Source organism: Ailuropoda melanoleuca, unplaced genomic scaffold (assembly GCF_002007445.2).
Source record: "Ailuropoda melanoleuca isolate Jingjing unplaced genomic scaffold, ASM200744v2 unplaced-scaffold7743, whole genome shotgun sequence".
NCBI lineage: Eukaryota > Metazoa > Chordata > Mammalia > Carnivora > Ursidae > Ailuropoda > Ailuropoda melanoleuca.
Genome location: NW_023253040.1, coordinates 44,520 through 57,544, shown reverse-complemented (window position 1 = coordinate 57,544; position 13,025 = coordinate 44,520). Strand labels below are relative to the sequence as shown.

The following is a 13,025-nucleotide window of genomic DNA, read 5'->3' as shown; positions in this document are numbered from 1 at the left end:
TATTTAGTGGAGACCATCTATGTGTCCTCAGGACAGATTCTGGGAATTCAGCATCCCATACCTGCCTGGGGACCTTATGACCTTGGTCTGCTGTGTGTCCAGGCACGGCATTCTTTCCTCATTACTGTTAGTCTGTGTGAGCAACTCAAGCTGTGGCCAGAAAAGGCCACCATCTGTGCCAATGTCACAGAAGCTCTCCTTGCCTCCTGGAGAACTCACATTCAGTGTGATCTCAGTGTTGCATGTTCCATAAGATGATAATTTGGAGGGATCATGGGAACCAGGGAGCGAAGTAATCAGACATCCTGGGCCCTGTCTCAGAGGGCTGTGCACTCATCATAAGATGACAGTTCAACATGTCAGTTGCAACAACGTGTTGTTGCTGCCACCAAGATTGTTTATATGAATAACATGTTTGTTCTGGAAAAGTAAATGGAAACTGCACAAAAACACTGACGTTACAGTGACAAGAGAGAAAGGAAATGTCATTGTCACGGAATCTACCTGATTGTGTCTCAGCAGCAGGCCACCTGCTCCCTCTGCCTGCTGCATCACCAGGATAATCCCAGGTAAAGTTTGCTTTTCCAGATGTGGAGAGAAAGGGCCTGCATTTGTCATTTAGTAATGTATTCTCCTTGTGTTGGTGGTTGCTGATGGTACTGGAACAGTCACGGGTTCGTGGCTGTCTCTGTTAGGGGATGGGTAGGTGAAGGAATGATGAGGGCTGATGGGACAACCAAGCTGTAGGTGTGTGAGCCTCTGACTTCAGCCCTCAGCACTGCAAGGTCCCTTCCTTCCAGAAGTNAGGGCTCAACAGGGGCCAGAGGTGGCAGTGGATCCCCCACTATGAGAGCTGGCTTCCCAGCCCAGCAAGCTTTTCACACACAGCTGGTACAGCCACCTTATCTTAGGCCTACTGAAGCTTAAAAGGTCACAAAATATCCAAGAAGTTTCCTAAATGATCACATGGTTGAAGCAGCATGGGATCAGAGATGGTGATGAGCAGGTAAAATACAGCTTATGTAAAAGGGACACTGGAGTAGCTAAAATAGTTACCTTTCATTACAAAAGGTTAGAAGCCAGTTAATCTGCCATCCCACCCACCTAATCCCTAGCTCTTTTTCTGCCCACTGGGTTGTGTAGAAGGAATCAGTAAGCCTAGGATGTGGGGACCTGCCAGCTGCTGGGGGGTCTTGTCAAAGGACAGACTTATCCAGCCGCATCCTGTGTCTGCAGTGTCCTCACAGTCATCTTGGCTGGCAGAGCTGCTTCCCCAATGGCCTCCAAGTCCACCTGCAAAACAAGCCAGAGGCTGTGTCCTGCATGTTGTGCATGGTCACCATCTGATCCTGAGGGGCTCTGGGCACAAGTTATTCTGCATCCTCCAAGGCCAGCTGACCAGCAACCTGCATGTAACCTTCCTGGCAGGCTCCTCTGCCCCTGAACCGGTGTCCCAATGAACCAGTTACTGAGTCCTCCTCTGCAGAAGCCCACAGTGACCCAGAATGCAGAAGCTGGGTGTTGGGCACAGAACACACATAAGTGAATCAAGGACATAGTGTCCACCTAATCCCCACCAGCTCTGCTGCTCTGTGGAGCACAGGAAGCAAGGTGGTTTTGGGCATGCATGCTTCATGTCTGTGTGAAGCATCCAGGTTCTGAAAAGTGTCCAACTTGTGTGGTCATGAGTCTCTCAGTGCTGTGGCTTTAGTCCCCACCCCATACCATAGTCCTTCTGTCCTGAGGTTCCATCTGCTCCAGGGGTCATCTGCATTTTGTTTCAGTGCATGGTTTACTCAGCAACATACAGGCCCACTCTGGGTCCAGGGGACTGCTCTATCCTTCTCAGGAGGACAGTACTCTAAGGCACAGGCACTTAGTAAACATTTGGGGATCCATGTGAAACTCTTGGATGAATAGCTACTGTTCATATATTACTTCGTATTGCCTAGAACTAGATAGAGTTGGATTGTTTCTCTTCATGTGGCTTGCCCTAAAGTATAATGCACTTATTAGTGCAAAATACGTACTGGATACTGACTAGATTAAGGAGTTCAGTCCCTGGGCTCATGGAGGTAACATTCTGGGAGAAAGGACATGATGAAGGGAAGCAATGTCAATGATTTCTGGGACCAGTGTGTTAGCCCAGGTCATGAAAGGAGGGGACTGGGTGATGGACTAGTTTGTGGAAGGAACATTCTCTGATGGGAATCCTAAGTGGCCAAGGCACATGGAGATGGGGAACAGCACTCCCAGGGGGATAGCTAGTGAAAGGGGTGACATGCAGGCCTGGAAAGCTCAAGAGGGTGAGGTAGAATGAGGAGCATGTGTCCTGGCTTCCACAGGAGTTCTGAAGAGGGCCAGGGTGAGATATAGCGAATTGTTTACTTTCACTCAGGCCGCCACTGGGGGAACATCTACCTGGGCAGAAAGGAGCAAAGACAAGGAAATTAGTGTTTTCTGGAAGAGAGTCCACAAGGACACTTTGGTTTGGGGCATGAGGAGTAGTAGAGGGGGCCATTTGCTGAAGGGGAATTGGGGAGACCATCTCTGGATTTGCATTGCATTTTATCAATGTGATTTCATTTTCACCATGGAAAGCAGAGGGCTACAGAGGCTTCTACAAGTTGATGCACACCCACATTCCTTGAGGCTTATTGTGTGTTTTGATATACTAAGAACACAGTTTCAGATGTGTCTCCCTAGGGCATGGCTGCAGCTGCACCTGGATCCCCCCTCCAACTCAACCACCCTGCAGCTGGGTCCTCCCACTGCTGCCATATTGAGGGGCACGGCATGAACAAGGTGAAATTGTCTTCAGTTTTCCCATGTGGAATTGAAATGCCTGACTTTGAGTGTGGTTTAAGGACATTACTTCCAATTCAGGAAACCCAGTCCATGAAGGAAAGGGTCAGTTTTAATTTTCACAACAGACTTTCCCAAGGAGATGTTTTCTTTCACCTGAATGAATGGACTCCCCCATCTGTGGGGCCAGACATGATGGACTGTAGAGAGAGATGTTGAAACAGAGTTGGTTTGAAATGCCTAATTCGTACTTTTGGGAGATACAAATATATTCCTTCATCCTGACCTATTGGGGTGATCTGAAAAGACAACTTACTCCAACAGTTCTGTGGGATGTGAGTTCTCCAGACTGGCTTTTTCTAAACAGCACAAGGGGTTACCAGTCAGAAATCAAGAACCTGAGGATGGCAGCCCAGAGAAGGCTGGACCAAGACTGGGAATAATGCTGGGTGTATGTCTAAAGGGAGAATCCTTCATGAGACCCCTGATCCTGTAGTCAATGGTGAGTGGTTTTCTTCCCCTAGACAGTGCCAAGGTGGATGTGAGAGGACTGCACACCTGCCCCAGGTTGATGCTGAGTGAGGGAGAGACTGGCTTTGGGGGCTTCCAGGTGGGCTGACCACCAGTCAATTCTCCCTTTTTAACTCCACTGTGGTGGTAGGGATGAGGGTGAAGGTCATTCCCAAGCTGGCATTTGCAAAAGTGTGTAGGGAGGGGAACCTGTGTGCTGCTCACACAAGTCAGCACATCAGCTCTGGGCTCACCCCCACTATGTGGCCTAGGATCTCTTGGCAGGTCCTGGGGGGATGATCCATAGGATGAGGACACGAGTAAGAGGCACCACCTTGACTTAAGTTTTGAGCAAGCCCAACATCAATGCCAGCCATCCCAGTCAGCCCATCCTTCTTCTACCCTTGTAAACTAAACTTCTCAAATGGCATCAATACAGAGAACACAATTTTCCTGGAACGTTCCCACTCCCAATTAGACTTTTGGTATTTACAAATTCCTTATCTATCCATCCACAGAGATGAATTCAGCAAACAGTATGTTTTTAGCTGCCATGTGCCCTCATCTCTGACTGCAGGGAAGAAAGCCACGAAGATGTGACTTTCCACACAGGTTGCCATGTAAATTCCCAGGTTTGCTAGCCACCTTCAGTTCGCTCCTTCTAGTTTGGGCCCATAACTGGGGCTGCTGTTTCTAGCAGTATGGTTATAGAACCACCACCTGCTGACACACCAGATTTAAGAAGAAACTGGGTCTATGACATAACACCCTAATTATGAAAAATGAATAATTAAGAACTTTCAGCATGCTAAAGTTCAGAGAAATGTCACCTTGAACATGCTGCAGAATGCAAAATCCCCCAAAACCAATGATGACCTAGATGTGGATTCCCAATGGATTTGAATGGAACCATAAAAAATGTTTCAGCAAGCAATTGCAATTGTGCTTGCAACAAATGAAAGTAATTCCTTGGACAGAAAGAAAGACATAAAGAAGAATTTAGCAATTAGAACTGAAAAAATATAATACTTAAAATTTTTTCAACAGAGGAGGGAAAAAGATGGCAGAGGAGTAGCGGACCCCTTTTTCAGTTTTCCTGAGTCAAGGTGGATATCTACCAGAACATCCTGAACACCCATGAAATCAGTCTGAGATGCAGGAAGATACATCTGGAACTCTACCAACAAACATCTCCAGTGCTGGGTATTGACGTATGAACCAGGGAGCTGTGAATCCGTGCACAGATATTGGAGATAAATTGAAGGGGGAGGGAGCTGCTGTGCTCAGGCACCGGGAAGTAGTAGCCACTTCCACTGGGAAGCTGGCCAGACTCCTGGACTGGCACCCACGTGAAAGTGGATTGAGACCGTGAGCCTGGGAACACACGTGCAACCAGACTGAAAACTGGAGCTCGGGAGCAATCACTGGAACCGGACTAAAACTGGGAGGTCAGGAGTGCATGCGCATCCAAGCCGATAACCGGAGCTCCGGGGTGCTCACTGGAACTGGACTGATACCCGGAGTTTGGGAGCATGCACGTGACCAGACTGAAAACTGGAGCTCCTGAGCACGTGGGAACCAGACTGAAACAGGGAGCTCAGGAGTGCCCGTGGGAAGTGGGAGTGGCTGGCAGTGTTAAAGCACAAAGAACAAACATGTGCCAGCCCTGGACATTAGGGCTGGGAGAGTGGCTGTGGGATGCACTACCCAGGATGCTGCAGGTTTTTTAGCAGCATCGACAGAAACAGAGCTAAAGTGGCCAAGAGAGCTCAGTGGACAGCAGACTGAGATTGCTCTGCTCTGAGACAGAAGCTAGGATATGGATACTGCTACTCTGAGTCTCAGAAGATTCACAGAAAACAGCCAGGGAATGCCGCCAGAGAACAAAAGCCTGTAAATACCAACTCTCATTGTGCCCATCTGCCCTCACAGGGGACAGGGTGACTCTACCCAAACAGGGTTGCGTGATTATCAGTAGGGCAGGCCCCTACCCCAGAAGGCAGGCTGAAAAATCAAGAAGCCCACATCCCAAAAGTCCCTATAATACAAGTGCACACCTCCTGCCTCCTGGTCAATAATTTGGGCTATGGGCATCCCTGCAAAGTCTCCTCATCAGAATGATGAGAAGAAGAAACCTTCAGCAAAGAAAGGAGAGAGTGACGGTGGCCTCTGCCACAAAAATCATGGATAGGGATGTAACCAAATTGTCATAAATGGAGTTCAGAGTAACAATGGTCAAGATGATGTGTAGGCTTGAAAAAAATATTAATGAAAATATTAACAAGAATATACAATCTCTAAGGGTGGAAATGAGAGCAAATCTGGCAGAAATTAAAAATGCTATTAATTGCAGTCTAAACTAGATGTTCTGATGGCCAGGGTAAATGAGCTAGAAGAACGCATTAGTGAATTGGAGGATGGGATGGTAGAAGAGAAAGTTAAAAAAGAAACTTTTCTCAAAAAAAAATGAATCTTAAGAATGTAGATTACAGGAGATTACTGACTCAATGAAACGTTCCAATGTCAGAATCATAAGCATCCCTGAGGGAGTGGAGAAAGGAGAGGTCTAGAAGAGATATTTGAACAAATTGCAGCTGAAAACTTTCCTAATCTAGTAAACATGCATTCATGTCCAAAAGGCAGAGAGGAACCCTCCCTGGGTGAATAACCACAGACTTACACCACGTCACATCATAGCACAATTCACAAATATTAGATACAATGATACAGTATTGAAAGGGGCCAAGGAAAGAAAATCCTTACATATAGAGGCAAAAATATCAGAATAAAATCAGTCCTGTCTACAGAGACCTGGGAGGCTAGGAAGTGTTGGCTGGGTATTTTCAAAGCTCTATCCGAGAAAGACATGCAGCCAGGGATCCTTTATCCAGCAAGGCTGTCATTCAGAGTTGATGGAGAGATAAGGAACTTCTAGGACAGGCAGAAATTGACCGAATTCATAACCACCAAACCAGTCCTATGTGAGATATTAAGGGTGTTCCATAAAAGTAAAAAGGCCCCAAGAGTGATACAGAACAGAAATTTACAATCTATAGAAAAAAAGACTTCACAGGAAACGTGACATCATTAAATTCATCTCTCTCAGTCATCACTCGCAATGTGAATGGCCTAAATTCTCCCGTAAAATGCCACAGGGTTGCCTAATGAATTAAAAGACATGACCCATCCATTTGCTGTCTACAAGAGATACATTTGGACCTAAAGGTAGATTCAGACTGAAGTGAAGGGCTGGAAAACCATTTTTTATGCCAATGGACCTCAAAAGAAAGCTGGGGTAGCAATTCTCATATTAGACAGAATGGATTTTAAGCTAAAGTCTGTAGTTAGAGATACAGAAGGACACTATATTATGCTTAAAGGATGTATCCAAACAAGGGATATGACAATTATAAATATCTATGCCACCAACAGGGGAGCAGCTAGATACACAAGCCAACTCTTTACCAGAATAAAGAGACATATATATAATAATATGTTAATAGTAGGGGACCACAACACTCCACTCTCAGCAATAGACAGATCGCCTAAGCAGAAAATCAACAAAAAAACAAGAGCTTTGAATCATATACTGGACTATATGGACCTCATGGATATATATAGAACAATACACACCGGAACAACAGAATACTCATTTTTTTTTCCAATGCACATGGAACTTTCTCCAGAATACACCATATACTGGGTCACAAAACAGGTCTTAACCAATACCTAAAGACTAAGATTATTCCCTGCATATTCTCAGTACACAATGTTTTGTAACTGGAACTCAATCACAAGGAAAAATTTGGAAGAAACTAAAACACTTGGAAACTAAGAACCATTGTGCTCAAGAATGATTGGGTAAATACCCAGTAGTGCAATGGCTGGATCATAGGGTAGCACAATTTTTAATTTTTTAAGGGACTGCCACACTGTTTTCCACACTGGCTGCACCAACTTGCATTGCCACCAACAATGTAAGAGGGACCCCTTTTCTCCACATCCTCTCCAACAATTGTTGTTTTTGCCTTGTCAATTTTTGCCATTCTAACTGGTGTAAGGTGATATCTTAGTGTGGTTTTCATTTGAATTTCCATGATGGCTAATGATTTTGAACACTTTGTCATGTGTCTGTTAGCTATTTGTATGTCTTCATTGGAAAAGTGTCTGTTCATATCTTCTGCCCATTTTATGATTTGTTCATTTGTTTCTTATGTATTGATTTGAGAATTTCTTTGTAGATCTTGGATATCAGTCTTTTGTCTGTAGTATCATTTGCAAATATATTCTCCCATTCCATGGGCTGCCTCTTAGCTTTTTTGACTGTTTCCTTGGTTGTGCAGAAGTAGTGAAGAGAAGGGCCAGATGCACCCCAATGTTCAAAGCAGCTCTGTCCACAATTGCTAAATCGTGGTAGGAGCCGAGATGCCTTTCAACAGATGATTGGATTAAGAAGTTGTGGTTCATATATACAAAGGAATATTATTCAGCTATCAAAAAGAACGATTTCTCAACTTTTGCTGCAACATGGATGGCTTTGGAGGAGATAATGCTTAGTGAAATAAGTAAAGCCGAGAAAGACAATTATCATATTTTTTCTCTCATCTATGGAACATAAGAACTATGAAGATCGGTAGGAGAAGAAAGTAATAAAGAAAGGGGGGTAATCAGAGGGGGGAGGGAAGAATGAGAGACTATGGACTCTGAGAAACAAACTGAGGGTTTCGAGGGAGGGCAGTGGGGGAATGGGACAGGCTGGTGATGGGTAGTAAGGAGAACATGTATTGCATGGTGCACTGGGCGTTATATGCAACTAATGAATCATCGAACTTTACATAAAAAACCAGGGATGTACTGTATGGTGACTAACACAATATAAAAAAAAATATTTAAAAAAATATTTGCAACACCGAAAAAAAATTGATTGGGTAAACCAGCAAATAAAAATAAGTTTAAACAATTTCTGGAGACCAATGAGAAGGAAAACACGTCAGTCCAAAACCTATGGGACACTGCAAAGGCAGTCCTAAGGGGAAAATATATAGCCATCCAAGCCTCATGCTAAAGAAAAAAAAATCTAAAATGTTTTTTTTTTATATTGTCACCTCAAGAAGCTGGAGGTGGAACAGAACAGGCCTAACCCATGCAGGAGAAGGCAGGTGACCACGATTAGAGCAGAAATCAATGGATTAGAAACTGGGAGCACAGTAGAGCAGATCAATGGAACTAGAAGTTGGTTCTCTGAAAGAATGAATAAGTACGATAAGCCACTGGCTAGACTTAATGAAGAAAAGAGAGAAAGGACCCAGATTAATAAAATTAAGAATGAAAGGGGAAAGATCGCACCAACATCAATGACATGGGAAATATCATTAGAAACTTTTATCAACAGCCTTATGCCAAAAAATTAAACAACCTGGAAGAAATGGATTCTTTCCTGGAAACCTATAAACTACCAAGTCTGAAACAGGAAGAAATTGATTATTTAAACAGACATATTAATTAAGAGGAGAGAGAAGAATTGATCAAAAACCTCCCCAAAAACAAGAGTCCAGGGCCTGAGGGATTCCCCGTGTAATCATTCAAACATTCAAAGAAGAAATAATACCTATTCTCCTGAAGCTGTTTCAGAAACAGAAGGAAAACTACCAAAGTCATTACATGAGGCCACTATTACTTTGATCCCCCAACCAGGCAAAGACCACATCAAAAAGGAGAGACTATAGACCCTGAGAAATAAACTGAGGGCTTCAGAGGAGAGGGTTGGTGGGGGAATGGGATAGGCTGGTGATGGGGTAGTAAGGAGGGCATGTATTGCATGGTGCACTGGGTGTTATATGCAACTAATGAATCATCGGACTTTGCATCAGGAACCGGGGATGTACTGTATGGTGACTAACATAATAAAAAAATACTATTATAAGAAAAAAGAAAGGAGAATTACAGTCCGATATCCCTGATGAATTTGGACACCAAAATTCTCAACAAGATCCTAGCTAATAGGATCATACATTACATTAAAAGGATTATCCATCACGACCAAGTGGGATTCATCCCTGGGATGCAAGCATGGTTCAACATTTGCAAATCGGTCAGTGTGATAGATCATATCAACAAGAAAATTGTCAAGAACCATATGAGACTCTCAATTGATGCAGAAAAAACATTTGAAAAAATACAGCATCCTTTCCTGATTAAAACCCTTCAGAGTATAGGGGTAGAGGGTACATTCCTCAATCTCATAAAAACCATCCATGAAAAGCCTACAGCAAATATCATTCTCAACGGGGAAAAGCTGAGAGCATTTCCCTTAAAATCAGGAACACGACCAGGATGTCCACTCTTGCCATTATTGTTCAACATAGTACTAGAAGTCGTTGCAACAGCAATCAGACAACAAAAATGGAAAAAACGTATTTATCAATGGCAAATTAGTAAAGGAGAAGTCAAAGTGAGTCTTTTCACAGATATATGATACTCTATATGGAAAACCCAAAAGACTTCACCCCAAACTACTAGAAGTTATAGAGCAATTCAGTAATGTTATGGAATACAAAATCAATGCTTTGAAATCAGTTGCATTTCTATGCAAGACCAATGAGACTGAAGAAAGAGAAATTAGGGAATCCATTCCATTTACAATAGTACCAAAAATCATATGTTATCTCGGAATTAACTTAACCAGAGATGTAAAGGATCGATATTCTAGCCACTACAGATCACTGATGAAATACGTTCAAGAAGACACAAAAAGATGGAAAGACATTTGATCATGGATCCGAAGGATAAACATAGTGAAAATTTCTATGCTACCCAGAACAATCTACACTTAATATGCCATCCTGATCAAAATACCAATGACAATTTTCAAAGAGCAGGAAGAAACAGCCCTTAAATTCGTGTGGAACCAGAAAAGGCTCCGAATCACCAAGGAATTGTTTTGAAAAGGAAAAACAACCCTGGGGGCCTCACGTTGACAGATGTCAAGCTGTACTACAAAGCTGTGATCACAAAGACAGCATAGTCCTGGCAGAAAAACAGACACATAGAGCAATGGAACAGAATAGAGAACCCAGAAATGGACCCTTGGCTCTTTGGGCAACTCATTTTGACAAAAGAGGAAAAAACATCCGGTGGAAAAAAAGACAGTCTTTTCAATAATGGTGCTGGGAAAATTGGTCAGCCACATGCAAAAGAATGAAACTTGATGACTCTCTCACACCATACACAAAGATGAACTCTAAATGGATAAAAGACCTTGATGTGAGACAGGAATCCATCAAAATCCTAGAGGAGAGCAAAGGAGCAACCTCTATGCCATCTGCCACAGCAACCTTTTTCAAGACACATCTACAAATGCAAGAGAAAGAAAAGTTAAAATTAACTTGTGGGATTTCATCAAGATAAAAGCTTCTGCACAGCCAAGGAAACAGTCAAAAAAACCAAGAGGCAGCCCACGGAGTGGGAGAATATATTTGCAAATGACACTACAGATAAAAGACTGGTATCCAAGATCTACAAAGAACTTATCAAAATCAATACACGAGAAACAAATAAACAAATCATAAAATGGGCAGAAAATATGAACAGAAACTTTTCCAATGAAGACATACAAATGGCTAACAGACACATGAAAAAATGTTCAAAATCATTAGCCATCAGGGAAATTCAAATCAAAACCACACTGAGATACCACCTTAGTCCATTTAGAATGGTAAAAATTGACAAGGCATGAAAGGACAATTGCTGGAGAGGATGTGGAGAAAGGGGATCCCTCCTACAGTGTTGGTGGGAATGCAAGTTGGTACAGCCACTGTGGAAAACGGTGTGGAGATCCCTTAAAAAGTTAAAAATTGAGCTACCCTATGATCCAGCCATTTCACTACTGGGTATTTACCGCAAAGATACAGACGTAGTGAAGAGAAGGTCCATATGCACCCCAGTCTTCATAGCAGCATTGTCCACAATAGCTAAATCGTGGAAGGAGCAGAGATGCCCTTCAACAGATGACTGGATTAAGAAGCTGTGGTCCATATATACAATGGAATATTACTCAGCTATCAAAAAGAATGATTTCTCAACATTTGCTGCAGTATATGCAGCACTGGAGGAGATAATGCTAAGTGAAATACATCAAGCAGAGAGAGACAATAATCATATGGTTTCTCTCATCTATGGAACATAAGAACTAGAAAGATTGGTAGGAGAAGAAAGGGATAAAGAAAGGGGTGTAATCAGAAGGGATAGTGAAGCATGAGAGACTATGGACTCTGGGAAACAAACTGAGGGCTGCAGAGTGCAGGTGGTTGGGGAATGGGTTAGGGTGGTGATGGGTAGTAAGGAGGGCATGTATTGCATGGTGCACTGGGTGTTATACACAACTAATGAATCATCAAACTTAACATCAGAAACCAGGAATGTACTGTATGGTGACTAACATAATATAATGAAAAATATTTTACTAAAAAAATATTCACTAATCCAATTTTTATGAAATCATTTTTGAGTATTCTTCCTTATAGCTAATAAAAAAGATCCCTCAAAAAAAATAATGGACCTCTGAATCTGACAGGGATGTATGTTCAACTGTTGAATATTAGCCTTGAATATTTCAAGGCATAAGGAAGACATTTTTTCTTAGGTAAGAATGAATCCAAATAGCTCATTTTTCCTCCCTTTATGTTGGTTTTTTTCATTCAAAACAAACAAAAAACAACCTCTATTGAGCTTATTTACAACACATCATCAATCTCTTTGAGTTTTTTTGAATGTTTATTTATTTGAGAGGAAGATAGAGTGTGAGTGGGGCAAGAACAAAGCAGAGGGAGAAAGACAAACTTACTCTATGCTGAGCACAGAGTCTGATGCAAGGCTTGATCCCAGGACCCAGAGATACTGACCTGAGCCAAAACCAAGGTTCAGATGCTTAATCAACTGAGCCACCCAGGTGCCCCTGGATCGCTTTGACTGTTGTTGTTGTTGTTTGTTTTAGACCTTCAAATTTACTCACTTTAACAGATTCAGTAGCAGTGTTGGTATCCAAAGCCAACATCTGGCAGCTCTCAGGGAGCGTGAGAAACACAGGCATGGCACCCTGAAAACTCTTTCAAATTCACTCTCGACCTCTTTTTTGTTTTTTGTTTTTAATTTCCCTGAAAACTTTGCAATTTGGGCATCAACATTACAGAATATATGGGAAGAAAGAAGTAGCAGAAAACATTTTGATGATGGCTTAATGGTGAACAGAAAAAAACAAGCCTAGAATCCTGATACTGTCCTACTTGAAAGAGAAGATAAAGGTATGAAGAGAAAGGTATTAAGAAAAGTTGATAACTGCAAAGTGTCAGAATATGTTTCAGAACTAAATTGCATTTGATCCTCACCTCTAGCTCTTGAACTTGATATCACACTAATATTTTTTAGATGATAAAATTGAGAGGCAGGGATTCTAAGTGAATTTAACTTAAATATAAAAACTTAGATAACTGGAATCCCTAATCTGTTTATCTATCCACTATCTATTTATATAATCCATCCCCCACCTTCTCCCTCAAATATTTAATATTGTCAGATAATTTATTTGAAATGAGGGTGGGTCATTTTTTATCCACCAACACACACAGAGACTGAAAAATGAAGAATAAATGATAGATTAAGGTTATTAAAATAGAAATTCTATATGTCATAGAAGGTAAAGAATGTATGTGAAA

The 13,025-nt window shown here is 42.2% G+C and overlaps 1 pseudogene; it reads right to left on the bottom strand.

The window, feature by feature from the left end:
• The window catches only part of LOC117800760, a 31,829-nt pseudogene extending 19,426 nt beyond the window's left edge, over window positions 1–12,403 (bottom strand).
• Between the last annotated feature and the right edge of the window lie 622 nt (window positions 12,404–13,025).